Below are 17,670 nucleotides of genomic sequence, written 5' to 3'. Positions count from 1 at the left end.
AAAAAAAAAAAAAAAAAAAAAAAAAAATCCCAGGGGATTCCTCTGGGGAGAATGACAGGGGTGTCCACAGGGTGCTGGCTCTGTTGGCATTCTGCACCGCCTGTCTCATCTTCTTAGCAGTTATGATAATAAAACACTGTGACTCACAGAAAAGGCTTTGTCATTGTTTTCCACGCTGAGCCTGTGGTTATGATTAAGTGAGCTGCTCTCCACCTTCCTTACTCTAGGCACAAGTTAACTTACGAAAATGAAGCTGTCTTCTTTGCTTATTCATACATCACCACTAACAGCCAGACAAGAGCAAACAAGCTTGCTATTCTGCTGGGGACCTGGTGTTGGTGTCACCAGCCAGCAGATGGATAGTTCTGGGCAGGGAATTCCCCTCTCTCCTTCCTTCTGCAGCTTTTGGCTCAAGGCCGGGCTCCTGCTGCTCAGGAGGTGAGAACCAAGGAGCAGAGAACTACAATTTTTCCACGCAGTGCATTTGGCATGGGAAGGTTGAACTAAGCATTCATCCACTGGGTATAAAGAAGGCAGCATGACAAATTAGAAAGACAAAGGATTTTAAAACTTGGTAAAATAGGGTTCTAGCCCCACACTGGTATGATTTAACCAAGGTATAATTTCTCTGAGCCTCAGTTTCCTTATCATAAGAGGTTAAGTGTAAAATCTACCTCTGACCTCTAAGAAGGAATATTCAGATCAAATTAAGATGATATGAAGGCCAGGCAAGGTGGCTCATGCCTGTAATCTGAGTACTTTGGGAGGCCAAAGTGGGCAGATCTCTTGAGGTCAGGAGTTTGAGGCCAGCCTGGCAAACATGGTGAAACCCCACCTCTACTAAAGATACAAAAAAGTTAGCTGGGCATGGTGGCAGGCGCCTGTGATCCCAGCTACTCGGAAGGCTGAAGCACAAGGATCGCTTCAATCTGGGAGGCAAAGGCCGCAGTAAGTCGAGATTGTGCCACTGCATTCCAGCCTGGGCAACAGAGTGAGACTCTGTATCAACAAAAAAAGGATGATACATTCAAGCGCTGCTCATGGTAGGTGCTCAACTAAAGGCACTTCTCTTCCTCCCTTTTGAGATGACCACTGTTCAGAATGTCTGGGTTTCCCTACCCAAGCGCTGACATTAACTGCATAGACTGGACTCTGCAAAATCTGGCTACATCACCCCTCACCTTGTCCCTGCTGTCCCTGGCTCTCACACCACCCCATCTTTCTGAAGGCTTTAGTGTCTGTGACATCAGTCCTTCGGATGATCTATTCCTGTGAACACCCTTTCCCTGCCTCCTCCATGGAGCTTCCCTCTCTCTGCCTCCCCTAACATGCTGGTGCTCCCCAAACTCCCCTTCTCGGCTCCTTTTCTTGTTCTCTGTTTTATTCACAGATGATGGAATCTACTCCAATGGCCTCAGAGGCCACTGACTGGAAGATGATCACCAATCTCCATGCTCAGCTCAGACTTCTTTCCAAAGCGCCCTACTCTTCAATCTATCAGCCCATCATCTCCGTAGATAATCTGGCTGTTCCATAATGACTTTCAATGTAAGCTGACCAAAACCAACTCCACAATCTTCTCCTCCTACAAAATAGGTGCAACTCCTACCTATTTTGTTGGTGGGTAGCATCAAAATCAAACTTGTCACCAAAGTTAGAAGCCTTTAAATCAACCTTGAACCCTCCTGCTCCTCAATCCTCATGGCTCCCCGAGGCCAAATCCCACAGGTTTTATCTAAGGGGTATTCCTCAAATTCATCCCTTCCCTTGATCTACCATGCCTTCCCTCTCTCTCTCTCCCCCCCCCCCCCCCCCCGCCCAAGTCTCTCTCTCTCTCTCTCTCTCTCTCTCCTGGATTAGCAGATTCGTTCCTAATCACCTTTTCCTAAGGTTAGCCCTGTGCCATTCCATTCTGCCTACCTAGCCATATAAATGTTTTGAAAGCACAAATTTCATGATTTTTCTTCCTTGATTAAAATGTGTGAATGCTCTTGGGGTCCATTATACTGTGACTGTGTGGATGAATGTATGAACGGGTGAACTAACAAAAAATAAATATTATCCGCAACCCACCATCCTATCCCATCTGGAATTGGTAAATTCTATCTGAATGGAGTGGAAGTCGATGCGTACTAGTTAACTTCTCCAGGTAAACACCAGGCACAGGTGGCTCTAGCTGTGACCTGCAGGATGCTTTCGGTGCTCTCGCCTTTTTATCGCCCCTAGAAAAGCTCCTGGGCACACGGAGGAAGTCTGTGTCAATCACTGCTGCCTATCAAACCAGCTGTGTTTATGCCACCAGGTGAACATTAAAATGTTAAAACCAGAGGCTGCCCTATCAGCAGAGAACCTAACAACGCTCTCCCAACCTCATATTTATTCTAATAAGCTATTTTAAAATAGAAAAGCCTTTAATAGTACCATTCAATGTGTGTCTGAGTGAAGGACGTCTATAAATAAGAAAACGTATGGTATCGTATTACTGTTTACTAAACATCTTGAAAGAGCTGCTATACAGCCCCAGGTGTTCCTGGCTAGTCAGTGTAGAATAAGAAAACATTTCCGGACAAGATGCATACAAAAGATTTAAACAACCCTGAACAGATTGAAAAGGAGAATTTCCGAAACTGCCTGTTTCACAGCTCGTACTCTGCCTGTCAGCTCTAGCTCAATGCACCCCAGAATCACAGACAGTCAGATGAGCAGTGAGGGTCTCAATGACTTCTCTGGAGTCACCGACTACTGCACACAAAGCCCACCAAGAACCAGGTGTTTACAGGAACATGTAGTCAATGGAAGAGCCAAGACTCCCAACTCTGACTTGAAGCCCACTTGTTTTCTATGCATCTCAAACTCGGCTCCTTCTTATCTTTGAGCTTTTTTTTTTTTTTTTTTTTCAGATGGAGTTTTGCTCTTGGTGCAATCTCGGCTCACTGCAACCTCCACCTCCTGGTTCACGGGATTCTCTTGCCTCAGCCTCCCGAGTAGCTGTGATTACAGGTGCACGACACCATGCCCGGCTACCTTTTTTTTTATTTTTCGTAGAGATGGGGTTTTGCCAGGCTACTCTTGAGCTCCCGACCTCAGGTGATCCGTCCTCCTCCTCTCATGAACTCCTGGTGTGAGCCACCGTGCCCGGCCTCTTGGAACTTTAATATAATTCTCCACCTCGTTTACGTTCTAGCTCTTCTATATCTAATAGGTAATCTCTCTCTCTCTCGTTTTTTTTTTTTTAATAGACAGGGTCTCACTATGTCACCCAGACTGGAATGCAGTGGCAAGATCATGGCTCAGTGCAAATTGAGCTCCTGGCTCAAGCTATCCCCCTGCCCAAGCCTCCTTAGCAGGACCACAGGTGTGTGCCACCACATGCAGCTAATCTGAAAAATTTTTTTGTAGACATGGGGTCTTGCTATGGTGCCCAGGCTGGTCTTGAACCGCTGGCCTCAGATGATCTTCCCACCTCAGCTTTCCATAGTGCTGGCATGTGCCACCACACCCAGAACATAGTTCATACTGAGTAGACTCTCAGTTCTTCATTTTTCTCATGTGTAAAGTGGTATCTATTTTATAGGGCTTCACTGGGACTCTTAATCGGGTTTGTGGAGCCCAGGTTTACACTGCATGCCCTTCAGATGGAATCTGTGTACCCCAGGTCACTGCCACTCATTTTGATTCCTTGGGTTTCAGTTACTTGGTGAAGCACCTCCACTCCAGTTTATTCATCACTCAGCCCTCATTTCGCTTGGAAAAATTACTCTGCCCTTACTGAACTATGGCTCAGGGATCATCCCTTCTAAGAGGAACTAGAATCTGTGCCACTCTTGAAAGAAGAGTTAGGCTGAGTGAGTGAAGATGAGAAGAGGAGAGATTTTGCTCATTATAAGCAACACCATAACTAGCCATGAGTTAACCAAAACAGGAACGAGCTGCCCTTCTAGAGAGAAGCTTCCTATCACCGGAACGGTCCTTGAAGAGGCTGCCTGATTCAGCTCTCACCCAGCAGGTATTTATGAAGCCTGAACTCTACACCAGGATCTGTGCCAACTGCTACAGACACAGCAGGGAAGAAAACGGGCATACTCTTGGCCCTTTTGAATTTTATCTTTACAAAGAGCTTCTCAAGCGGTCCAGCTACCATTTGCCAGGCTCTGACTTAAATCTCACAGATGCAGCTCCTCCAAGGCTGAGCCCTGGGAATTTCTTTTTCAGCAACAGCCCCCATTAATTCTGATACAGGATAAGTTTGGGAACCTTTGAAAGGGGGTGGTCACCTACCAGACAGGCTGTTGGGAAGGGGATTTCTGCATTGAGCAGAAGACTAGATTTGAAGACCTCAAAACTCCCAACCTGAATGGAAGCTATTTATACTATGCCAATGATGAGTTTTCTTAACATCCTCATCAAGAGCATCCCCATACTTGTTCTTCGTTCACTTGTGCCATCCATGTGTGCATGGACAGCTGCCCTGTGAGCAGAGTCAGTTTCCTCAGTGCTGTTCCTGCCAGGTGAGCACTTGGTCCAGGCACTGAAACACTGACTGGTTTCCACGCATCATCAAAGAAATACAATGACGCCACGAGGTGGGCAGTGTGCTCATTTCTGTCTTTCAGAAGGGAAAGTGAGGTGTAGAGAGAGCAAGTCACGTCAAGGTCAAGAAATCTCAGAGCAGGGGATTGCATTCCCACCTCTAAGTTACAAAAGCTCATGTTTTCGTACCTACACTCACGGTTAGAACAATCTGCAAAGCATTTTTCTCCCCAAGGGAGCAGCTACAGCAGGCACCACCATGAGGCAGACTCTAAAAAACACAGAGAGGAAGGGGAGAAACGGTGGTCGAGGTGTACGTGCCCAGCCCACCTGTTCCTGTCTGCACTGCCACCTGAGGGTGCAGGCAGAAGCCCAGGACCCCCTGCAGAACCCTCTGGTGCCCACTGGGATGCTCTGAGTTTTATTTCCTTTGGTGTTAATCCCAGTACACTGAGCTGAGAGCACATCCTACCCAGGGCACCTCGGGAGCATATGTAAGGAAGGCCCAAGAACCAGAAAAGAGTATCCAATCCAATAAAGGTCCAGATAATGATTCCATCTGCCAAGATCCAAGAACAAGTCTACTCTCCCCAACCCCCAAGACATCCCCAAAAGGCGCACATTAGCTTAATTTACAGTTCAAAACTTCAGTTCAGTCTGAAATAATGATTTTTCTCTTCTTCCTTCCGTGATCTTTGGTCTCTGGAAATGGGAAAAACTAAAAAAGGAACGCAGAGCTGCTGGGCTCTCTTCCAAGGCTGCTTTTCCCACACTGACTCCCAGGACACACGGCTGCCGTCACCTCTCAGATGAGGCCTCCACGAGGGAGAGAGCTGGCAGCCCAGCCACAACCTTCACCCACGAACATTTTAGATCTTTTTTTTTTTTTAAACAAAACAAAACAAAACAAAAAAAAACAATTGTTGACATCTTTTAGAAACTTCACTCACAGACATTCCTCTGACTTACCAACAGTCTCTAGGAGCAGTTGTTTAATTTGTTAATAATTTCTCCAAAATGCTGACAGGTGGGGTCGTAGAATAAGCACTTGCATGTAGGATAAGGCCAACACTTAAGTTCTGGCTTTTTCAGTTATTAACTGTGCCACCTGGGTCAGACAACTCAATTTCCAAACTTTCATTTTTGCTTTCTTAACAGTGGACAATAGTAAAATTTACACTGCTATCATAACATTGTTCTGACAGTAAAAACAACTGTTAAATTGTGAAATAACTGTCCAACGTTGAATAAGTATTATCACCATTACCAACAATTTCTTGGTTTTAAGTAGTTACTGCTTAATTCTCTTTCCCTCTTATAGAATTTGTTTTTGTTTTTGAGATGGAATCTCTCTCTGTCACCCAGGCAGGAGTGTAGTGGTGTAATCTTGGCTCACTGCAACCTCCACCTCCTGGGTTCAAACGATTCTCCTGCCTCAGCCTCCTCAGTAACTGGGATTATAGGCATGCACCACCACATCCCTCTAATTTTTTTATTTTTTAGCAGAGACAGGGTTTCTCCACGTTGGCCTGGCTGGTCTTGAACTCCTGACCTCAGATGATCTTCCCACCTTGGCCTCCCAAAGTGCTAGGATTACAGGCGTGAGCCACCATGCCCGGTACCCCTTATAGTATTCCTGAAATTACATTATTACACAAGGATATTTTACTTTTCCAAGAGGCTGGACTTTACACAAACCTTATTCTCTGAGACAGAATCTGAGAGGTGAAAGCTGCTGAGAGAGGCCCTCCTTGCATGGTGAAGTGGTCAGGAAGTTTAAGCACACAATCTGTTTATATTCTTTTTTTTTTTGAGACAGAGTTTCACTCTTGTTACCCAGGCTGGAGTGCAATGGCGCGATCTCAGCTCACCGCAACCTCCGCCTCCTGGGTTCAGGCAATTCTCCTGCCTCAGCCTCTTGAGTAGCTGGGATTACAGGCACGCGCCACCAGGCCCAGCTAATTTTTTGTAGTTTTAGTAGAGACGGGGTTTCACCATGTTGACCAGGATGGTCTCGATCTCTTGACCTCGTGATCCACCCGCCTCGGCCTCCCAAAGGGCTGGGATTACAGGCGTGAGCCACCGCGCCCGGCAATCTGTTTATATTCTTAAGGCTGATCCTTGGGCAGATTATAAAGATGTAGTAATTCTTGTTGAATGAAGAATAATGTGGATAAAATTCAAGCCGGAGGTTACTAACAGGATAAAGGTATGCTGGCCTGGCCCTGTGCTATAAGGTTAACGAAACCCATGTTTCAAAGTTCTCTGTCAACATCATGAGATAAGTCATTCATCTATTCAACAAACATTTACTGCATATATATCAGAGTCTAGCACCATGCAGGGCTGAGGCGGCCCCTTCCCTCAGTGGAGCTTACAGTTTGTTTGTTAGAGATGGAGTCTCACTGTCACTCAGGCCAGAGTGCAGTGGTGTGAACTCAGCTCTATGCAACCTCCGCCTCAAGGGTTCAAGTAATTCTCCTGCGTCAGACTCTCAAGTAATTGGGATTACAGGTGCCTGCCAACACGCCTAGCCAATTTTTGTATTTTTAGTAGAGACGAGGTTTCACCATTGTTGGCCAGGGTAGTCTCAAACAAACTCCTGACCTCAGGTGATCCACCCGCCTCGGCCTCCCAAAGTCCTGGGATTAAAGGCGTAAGCCACCGTGCCCGGCTGAGCTTACAGTCTGACCTTGTGGTAAAGGCAAGAGAAAGGGGGTTTCTGCATGAAGAACAGGCCAGAGGAACCACTGGAGGGAGCAGGTGGGTAGAAGCATCCTGCTGTAAGACACCCGGGCACCGGCTGCACAGAGGCAAGGTGAATAGCGTCCCTTTGAATGACACAACAGTGTTGAGAACAGGGGCTGATGTGGCCAGAATTGTGCGTTTTGTGTGTTTGTTTTTCTCAGACAGAGTCTTACTCTGTCACACAGGCTGTAGTCCAGTGGGACCATCTCGGCTCATTGCAACCTCCACCTCCCAGATTCAAACAATTCTCCTGCCTCAGCCTCCAGAGTAGCTGGAACTACAGGCATGCAACACCACAACCAGCTAATTTTTGTATTTTTAGTAGAGATGGGGTTTCATCATGCTGGCCAGGCTGGTCTCGAAGTCCTGACCTCAGTCTTGGCCTCCCAAAGTGCTGGGCTTGTAGGCATGAGCCACCTCACCCGGCCCAGAATTGTGTTTTGAAGAGAACATCCTTGCTGCTACGTGGAGTAGGATCAGGAATGATTTGAGGGGGTGGAAATCAAATATTTACTTTTCATTCTTTCTTTTAAAGATATTCCATTACGGATACAGAAGCACAGAGATGAGGGGAGAGGTAAGGGCTGGAGGCAGGAGTCATGGTCAGCAACTTCTTCCGAGGCCCTTGTGTGCAGTTCACATGCAGGGGCCCAGGGCCAAACCAGGAGCGGGAGGCGAGAGTGCTTGTCTCCCCTGTGATCTATGTAAGAACTTGAGCCTGGATGGAATGGGGATGGCGGGCCCTGCAGCTCTGGTAACGCCAGCACATCCCAGCGCACAACCTCCCAGAGCTCTCTTCCTGCTTGCTGAACAGGATTGTCGAAATGGCAACACTTTGGCCTGTGTTAAGAGCCAATCCGGCTCTGCCAAAGAGGCGGTGAAGGTGAATTCAAGATATGACTGTGGTGTGTGTCTTAGGGATGAAGAAGAGGTGCTGCTGGGTGTGGGGTAAGTCCTTCGGGGGCAGGTGAGCTGCACTGCTGACACAAAGGCAGGTGCGGCACAGGGAGGAAGAGGAAGGACAGGCTGGGCAAAGCGGGTGGATGTAGGAAGGGCTCAGGTAAGAATACTCGGGCATACTCCGGAGCTGGTGTGGGGAAAGGAATGGAATAATAAAACCACCACATTCAGCCATAAAAAGCGGCACAGTACCAACAGATGCTGCAACCTGGCTGAACCTCGGAAACTTTATGCCAAGTGCAACGTGCCAGACACAAAGCGCCACTTATCACGTGATTCCTTTTACGTGATATATCCACAATTGCCAAATTCATGGAGACAGAAAGCAGATTGGTGGCTAATGGAGGCCAGGAAGAGGGGGGAGTGGGATGGTTATTTGGTGCTTTTGGGGTGTTTTCCTGGGGTGATAAAAACATCTTGAAACTAGAGACGGTGAGTGGTTGGTTGCACAACATTGTGAAAACGCTAAATGCCACTGGGTCGCACCCTTTAAAATGGTTAGCTACTTCAAAGTATGTGAATTTCACCTCCATAGAAAATGATGAAACTAACATGAAAGTAATACTTGGAGGTAATGCATAGGTCAAGTAGCTCGATTTGGTCATTCCACAATGTACACAAATATCAAAGCATCGGCTTGTATACTTTAGGTATATACAATTGTATTTGTTAATTAAACAATAAATTAAGAAAAGAAAGTCATACTTGGTATATGCTGATAATATTCTCATAGAGTTTATTCTATTTAATCTTTACCGCAAATGCCAGGGCTCCAGGACCCAGTCCTCAGAGCTCTGCTGCTCTCTGTCCACCCTGGGGCCTTGGCTGTCCCCTCTGGGCCACCGATCAACTCATCTCAGACTTTAAGGTGTCCCAGATTGAACCCTTGTTTTTCCCCTCACATCTGCTCCCCTCAGCATTGCCCATGTCAGTCAACGGCAGTCCATTCTCTCCCTTAAGCCAGAAAACCGTGGTGTCATCCTCCCTGCCTTCCCAACTTTACTGAAGTACCATACAATTCAATGAATTCACCCCACCCTCCAGCTTTTTTTTTTCTTTTTTTGAGATGGAGACTTGCTCTGTCACCCAGGCTGGAGAATAGTAACACAGCCTCAACCCACTGCAATCTCCACCTCCCGGCTTTAAGCAATTCTCCTGCCTCAGCCTCCTAAGTAGCTAGGACTACAGGTGCGTGCCACCACGCCCTGCTAAGTTTTTTTATTTTTAGTAGAGACAAGGTTTCACCCTGTTAGCCAGGATGGTCTCTATCTCTTGACCTTGTGATCCACCTGCCTTGGCCTCCCAATAATTGACTCATTTTAAGTGCAGTTCAGCAAATGTTAGTAACTGGTGCAGTCTTGTAACCACCACTACCATCAAGAAACACAACTGTTACAAGGACCTAAAGATTTCTTGTGCTCTTTTTAGGTCCAGCCATTTCCCCAAACACCCGCTCCAGGCAACCACTGATTTTCTTTCTGTCACTGCAGTTTAGCTTATTCTAGATTTTCATATAAATAGAATTATAATCATATAGCATGTAGTTTTTCCTGCTTGACTTCTTGTACTTGGTATGATGTTTTTGAAATCCAGCCAAGTGTTATGTGTATTAATACTGCCTTCCTTTTTATTGCTGAGTGGTATTTCCAAGTATGGATATACCGTAATTTGAGTGGAATCAAGACTTCTGTTTTCCCTAAGTTAAGCCTGAGATCCAGGCTGCTTGAGATCCAAGCTACAGATTTGCCTATCATTGGGACATGAATAGTATTTTAAAATGTGAGCTCATTTAAAGGAGACACAAGTACGGGGCTCGCCAAGGCTTAGCTGTTGAGCAAAGGAGGAAGGGAATACAGAAAAGGAGTCTCCCTGGACGTGGCTGCGCAGAGCTCCCCCAGGATAACAGCAGAAGTGAACTCTGTGGTATTGTATTAACATAAAGTGGAGGCGAGGGGAAATCCACAGGTGCGGGTTTTAGATTATCAACATAGCAGATTTTTCTTGATTTAAATTTGCAATCAAGCACTCCAACTGCAAAGATGGTATATGCTGCCAATTCATTACAGCTACAATCACATTTCACTTACAAGACAAGATGCTCTGTCTATGGTGAGACTCACAATTGGCTTCCTTAACATCCTCAGTCTAGAACCAAGGTTTCTGAATCATTCTCAACTCTGGGTTAGGCTGCCTGGTATATATGCTTCAAGGAGAGCAATCAAGTGCCAGTCTTTCGCCACTGAAATAATAGGCTGGCCAAGCCAGCCCATTTTCAAAACAAAGCTGAGTCCCCAACCCACATTCCTGGCTGCCAGTGCCCTGAAACTGCCCACGAAGAAGACTGTACCCCTCATGTTTATAAACAGTCCGCTATGTCTAAGGGAGCTCCTGCAGTGAGGATGAGGCTTTCATACTTTTTTTGAGGAGTCTTTCTCTGTCACCTACATTGGAGTGCAGTGGCACAATCTCGGTTCACTGCAACCCCCACCTCATGGGTTCCAGTGATTCTACTACCTCAGCCTCCCAAGTAGCTGGGACTATAGGAATCTGCCACCACACCTGGCTAATTTTTGTATTTTTAGTTGAGATGGGGTTTTGCCATGTTGGCCAGGCTGCTCTCGAACTCCTGACCTGAAATGATCTGCCCTCCTTGGCCTCCCAAAGTGTTGGGATTATAGGCATGAGCCACCATGCCTGGCCAAGCCTTTTGTACTTAAAAAAAAAAATGGATTTCACAGCACAGGAATGAGTTGCAAAGGCCTGTAGGATATTTTGGACCAAACTTCTCATTTGAATGATGAGAAAAAGAACATTAGAACTCCAATATAAAGAGGAGATCCCAATATGGTTAAAAATATTACACCTGAGGTCGGGCACTGTGGCTCACGCTAAATCCCAGCACTTTGGAAGGCTGAGGTGGGCAGATCACCTGAGGTGAGGAGATCGAGACCATCCTGGCTAACATGGTGAAACCTCATCTCTACTAAAACTACACAAAATTAGCCAAGCATCGTGGTGAGCGCCTGTAATCCCAGCTACTCAGGAGACTGAGGCAAGAGAATTGCTTGAATCTGGAAGGTGGAGGTTGCAGTGAACCAAGACTGCACTACTGCACTCCAGCCAGGGTGACAGAGCAAGACTCTGTCTCAAAAAATAATAATAACAATAATTAAAAATTCCACCTAGGAAAAAACCTTAAAAATCATCTAGTCCAACCTTTTCATCATATAACTGATGAAACTGACTTGCTGTGAGGAGAAATGATATTCCCAAGATCAAACAAATGAGGAAAGGCCAGAACCCTTGTTTCTTAACAAAATTGTCCTTATTGTAATATTGGGGTTCAGGGGTTCAGGGTGCCCTCAGCTCCCCTGAGAGGACCTTTCTCCAGGTTCTTGGTCTCCTGTCCTTTCAAGAATGAGAGAGGGGACCACGGTGCAGTGCGAAGTTAAATGCTGGACTCAAAAGCGTTTGTAGAAAGTGATTTATTTAAAGAGAGTCAGGAAAAGGAGATGGGGAGAGAAAGAAACAGCTAACTCTCACACTGAGTGCGGGAATCCAAAAAGATGGAATCCAGGAGAGAAAAGCAGCTTCCACGAGAGTCTTAGGGAATAGAGAGAGATGGAGTTTAGGAGAAGGCAGGCGAAGGCGACTCAAGGAGGAAAATCCAGGACAGAGAAAAACACGAAAGAAGTGTTCGTGGAAGGGGACCCAAACATGAAGAACAAAGGGGTGTGGAAGAAGGGGACTTTTAACCTGGGAGGAGCGGTCACCTTCTTTAAGACCCCTGGCCAATGAAAGGAGTTCCTTAGACCTTCCGCTGGAGTGACTGACTCTTAAGTTTCTTCCCATGCCCACAAAATTCAAAAATAAACCACAGAGAGAGATGGGAGGGGGTCATGGCGCTGGGAAATTCTTGCCCTTAAAATTACGTCCCCTCGTGGACCCAGAAAGAGAACACAATCCCTCATTATCACAGTTGCACAGTTATCAGCCTGGGAATGATGACTGCTGAAACTCATTGCCAGAATGGGGCGTCTGGATGGCTCCCGGATTTGTTTAAGCCATGACACAAGACCCTTCTCATCCAACACCTCCAAATGCTGAGCGGCACACACTCCATGTAAGCCGTGGGGTAAGGCAGGGCAGCGCTCTGTGAGCAAAGCCAGGACAGACACAGCCTGCTGATCTCCCTCTTGCCACTGTCCTCTTCAGAGAGAATTCTCCCTCAGCAAGCCAAGGACACAACTCAGCTACAACGGCCAACCAAAACTACCCACCACGGGCATGGCGTCAAATCGCCAGGAATCCCAATGCGTAAGACCTTGCCTTTTAACAGTTTTGATATCCTTTCCGATGGGGGCATCCAAGTTCAGGGTAGGAAACAATTTTGTCTAGCAAAGTTTGAGAGACGGGGGTGGGCAGCAGTGGGAGAGAACAAGAGGGAACACAGTTGCCTATGTGCACATAGGTGACCACTAAGAAAAGAATGCTCGGCTGCCAAAAAAATTATTTTATTTCAATAGGTTTTTGGAAAACAGGTGGTGTTTGGTTCTATGAGTATGATCTTCAGCGGTGATTTCTGAGATTCTGGTGCACCCATCACCTGAGCAGGATACACTGTACCCCATTAGTCTTTCATCCCTCATCACCTTAAACCCTTTCCCGAGTCCCCAAAGTCCACCGCATCATTCTTATGCCTTTGCATCCTCACAGCTCAGCTCTCACTTATGAGTGAGAACATACAATGTTTGGTTTGCCATTCCTGAGTTACTTCACTGAGAATAATGGTCACCGACGTCACCCAGGTTCCTCTTCACAAGGAGCCAGTGACTGCACTCCAGCCCGATTTGCTCATTTGTTCATTCAGCACTTTGTTTATTCATCCACTTGTTATTTATTGAGAGGTGACTGTATGTCAGGCACTGTTCTGGGCTCCAAATTCTTGTCCTGTTAGCACTTTCATTCCAGCGCAAGAGCCAGACCACAAATAAATACAAAATGAAATGCTGAGTGCTGACAAGAGATGCTACAGAAAGGAAAGCAGATAAAGGGACACAGCAAGGGTGCAGGGTGGGTGGTCTACACAGAAGCCTGAAAGAGGGGCTTGAGGAAACACAGCTGAGGCGACATTTGAGGAGAAAGGACCCTTCCCTTGCTCAGAGCAATGCCAGCAAAAGAAGAAAGAGTGGCAGAGAAGGCAGAGGTGGTGGCTTTTCCTCCAGGAAAGGGCCTATGGCAGGCCTGGTACGCCTGTCCCAGGTGAGCTGGCCACATAAAGAGGCTATTGTCACAAGCTCAGTCTGGAAAAGGTCACTGGTTTAGTAGCAAGTGGCAGGGCAGGACTGCCTGGGGGACATCTGTTCCTTATTTAGGGCTCAAGGCCACTTGAGAATGAATCAGTGAGGGAGGCCATGTGGTGGAGATGTCAGAAGAGCACTTCAGCACCATCAAAGGCACCGGGAGGAAATGTCTATCTTGGGTACACAGAGAGGGCTGCATAGAGACAACACGCTCCCTTAGCTCAGAGGTCTAGACATTTAAATAGGACCCCTTGAAAATAGCTGAAGGATTTCCATCCTTTTCCCTAGTCAAAATTGTTACAATTTTAATTAATGCATATTATAGCTTACAAAATGATCACTTCCTTTACTTCAAGAAATGAAATCTGCACAATCCACTATCCATGGCTTGCCAAAGGCCTGGCAGAGAGGAGTTAGCATGATGGAGGACTGTCTGAAAGGCAGCAAGGAACCACAGAATGCTGTGTGCTTGAGCCAGACCGCCCTGGCCCGCCTTCCAGCTTTCCCACAAGGAAACCGAATAGACAGAGACAAGCCAACTTCATCATCACTACAGAAAGGTTTGTAATCCTTTTATAGCTGAGACCTCGAAAGGTTGTTTCACTAATTTCTTAACTTGGACAGCTACATACTTCAGTCCGCTCTCCCAGGGAGCAACCAAAACTACCCACCACTGGTAATAAGAGTTTATAAAGCTACCGACAGTATGTAGTCAGCTACAGACAAGGAGACAGTGGTTCACTTTGATCACTGAAAAGCCAGGTCCTATGCATGCACCATGATTTGGAGTATGTCTGACCGACAGTCTGAGGCAGTCCGTATTCATGGTCTCTGTGTCCATCTGTCTCTCTTTCCCGGCTCCTCATTTTTCCTTTTACTTGGTTATGGCTAAACTCACCTAAAAGTGGACTTTGTCCCAACCTCCAGTTTCTATGATTGTTTTGCTTCCTAGAGACCTCTCAAAGTTTTTCTCATAAGAGATTTCTAATAAAATCTCTTCTGAAAAATTAAAAAAATCCAGTTATTTATCTTTTTCCTACTGCATTTTGAACATCTATCAGAGGCTGTTTTATGTGAATGTCTAATCAATACACAGAATTAAGCAACTGAGATAACACAAAGTATCAGATTCACAAATATCAGGGCTCATGCCTCAGTGTTGAGTCATTATTAGGTAAGGCAGAGAGAAACCCAGGCCCAGCAATGCCACTCTCTAATTCCTTGCTCCATGGAAAAGAGTTCGGGCCCTGATTTAACACACAAGGTCTCTGAGCTGTATGTGCATCACTGCTTACACTAAAGGCAGCTATGTTGATCAAGAACTATCTCAATTTTACATTCCAACAATTACAGAGTTTCTGCGCTATTTTCTAAGGGGTGCATGTCCTGTAAACCCATTAATTACAGATTTGTTTCCCACAGTAATCCTAGTCCAGGTATGTGTTAGTCCGTTCTCGCTTTGCTATAAAGAAACGCCTGAGACTAGGTAAATTATTTAAAAAAAAAAAAGAGGTTGAATTGGCTCATGGTTCCACAGCCTGTACAGGAAGCATGGCAGCATCTGCTTCTGGGGAGGCCTCAGGAAACATACAGTCACGGCGGAAGGAAAAGTGGGAACAGACACGTCTCACATGATGGGAGCAGTAGAAGGGTGGGGGGAGGGGCCACACACTTTGAAACAACCACCTCTCGTGAGAACTCTATCACAAGAACAGCACAAAAGAGATAGTGCTAAACCATTTAGGAATAATCCACCCCCATTACCCAGTAACCTCCTACCAGGCCCTACCTCCAACACTGGGGATTACAAGCCGGTATGTAATCCACTTAGTCAACGTATTACAATTTCAATTAATGGATACTATAGCTTACAAAACGCTCATTTCCTTCAAGAAAGGAACCCTGCACAATCTACAATCTATGGCTTGCCAAAGGCCCGATGTAGAGGTGTTACCATGACAGAGGACTGTTTCAAAGGAGTCAGGGAACCATTCTATCTATTGAGCGGGGACACAGATCCAAACCATATCAAGATACATAACGCTAAAAGCAATCCACAGATAAGGACTCTCTCCTAGTAAATACTATTAATGTATTAATATGTGTGTTTGACAGGTTTCTCACTGGGTTTAAGACTTGACCCAGGTCACCTTTCTTTCTTTCCTGGGTCCATAAGGGAGGGAATAGATTGAGGCTTTGTTGCCAATGCTCCCTTTTTGCTGGGAATGTTTATATATTAACTGATGTGCAGGGTATACAGAAAGCTCACTCGAAACAGCAGTCTGGGATGTCCACACAATGCTGTGTCCACTAACAGGGCTGGGTACTTACCAAGAGTGAGTTATGTTTGTTTCCAAATCTGTTTATGTCAGATCTTGTTGTTACCATTAAGAACTCTAAGTTGGGCCGGGCGAGGTGGCTCCTGCCTGTAATCCCAGCACTTTGGGAGGCCAAGGCAGATGGACCACGAGGTCAAGAGATCGAGACTATCCTGGCCCACATGGTAAAACCTCATCTCCACTAAAAAGGGTAAAAAATTAGCTGGGTGTGGTGGCACACTGGAAAGGATAGTAGAAGTCTCCTTGGAGTCTACATTCCTGCACTTGAGGAGTGAGTCTGTATACTAACTTTGCTTTGAATAACTGGTATTGGGAACTGCATTGTGGGTATAGGGACTGCAAGAAACATGACACATAACTCTAACTGGTGGCCCCTCAGAGACAAGACTGTGACTCCAAAGTATGCCTACTCACAGCCATTCTCTCATCACACAGCAATGATTTGTTTGTACATTTTCTCCATATTCTGTGGTCAGCTTTGCGGCTGGCTGAGCAATTAGAGGTAGCATTGGAAACAAGGAACAAGGGGTCTGTGTTCCAGGCTAGGCCCGCTTGCTCTTAGATCTGGACCTCCACTCTTGCAAAATAAGATTATTAGTGTTTCCTCAGAACAACCCCAAAGGTTCTCAGAGTTCTGATGGTCCAGGATTCCGTGGCTGCCAATTATTTCACAGCTGTTGAGCTGCTGAAGACTTAGACACAATCACCAACCCCATCTGTATCGAGAATCTTCCGAATGATCTAATGACTCTGACCTATTGTATGTGCTGAATCAATACTCCCCAATTTGGGGTACTGTGAATTTTTCTCAGAGACAGGGAGATTTTGGACATATTATTATTTTTGAGACAGAGTATGTCTCTGTTGCCTTGGCTGGAGTGCAGTGGCACAATCTTGGCTCACTACAACCTCTGCGTCCCTGTAGACTCTGCCTCCCTGGTTTAAGTGATTCTCATGACCCAGTCTCCCGAGTAGCTGGGATTATAGGCATGTGTCACCATGCTTGCTTGATATTTTGTATCTTTAGTAGAGATGGGGTTTCACCATGTTGGCCAGGCTGGTCTCAGACTCCTGACCTCCTGATTTGCCCAGCTCGGCCACCCAAAGTGCTGGGGTCATAGGCGTGAACCACCGTGCCGGCCCATTATTGTTTTAATAGTTTTTGAAACATAAAGTTTTTGGCTTGCCTGTGGCTTCTACAGCTATGCCTCATCAATGTATAAAGCAAGCCTAACCAGGCATGGTGGCTCACACCTGTAAGCTTAGCACTTTGCGAGGCCGAGGCGGGCGGATCACGAGGTCAAGAGATCGAGATCATCCTGGCCAGCATGGTGAAACCCCATTTCTACTAAAGATACAAAAAAATCAAACGGGCATGGTGACACATGCCTATAATCCCAGCTACTCAGGAGGCTGAGTCATGAGAATCATGACTCTACTAAAAATACAAAAATTAGCTGGGTGTGGTGGCGTGCGCCTGTAGTCCCAGCTACTCAGGAGGCTTAAGCAGGAGAATTGCTTGAACTCAGGAGGCGGAGGTTGCAGTGAGCCGAGATCGTGCCATGGCACTCCAGCGTGGCACCTGGCAACAGAGTGAGACTCTGTCTCAAAAAAAGAAAAAGAAAAAGAAAGAAACAAGCCTAAACATCTTGTAAAGTCCTTTTTGCTTTCTGCCTTTGTGCTTGATCTTTTCCATTTCAATTAACTTTCTACTGAAGTGTCATTGAAGGCAAGTCATCACAGAAATGGCAGAGCCTGTTGTAAATGCAACCTTTTAGCTCCTGAGAGAT

General features: G+C 46.1%; 1 protein-coding gene across 3 annotated transcripts in view; it reads right to left on the bottom strand.

Annotated features, from left to right (window-relative positions):
- The window catches only part of LARGE1 (LARGE xylosyl- and glucuronyltransferase 1), a 559,679-nt gene that overhangs the window by 164,309 nt on the left and 377,700 nt on the right, over positions 1-17,670 (bottom strand). The window lies entirely within an intron of this gene.

The sequence above is a fragment of the Sapajus apella genome, unplaced genomic scaffold, assembly GCF_009761245.1.
Source record: "Sapajus apella isolate SASKATOON/1434 unplaced genomic scaffold, GSC_monkey_1.0 scaffold162, whole genome shotgun sequence".
Lineage (NCBI taxonomy): Eukaryota > Metazoa > Chordata > Mammalia > Primates > Cebidae > Sapajus > Sapajus apella.
This window is presented reverse-complemented; position numbering and strand designations above follow the sequence as displayed.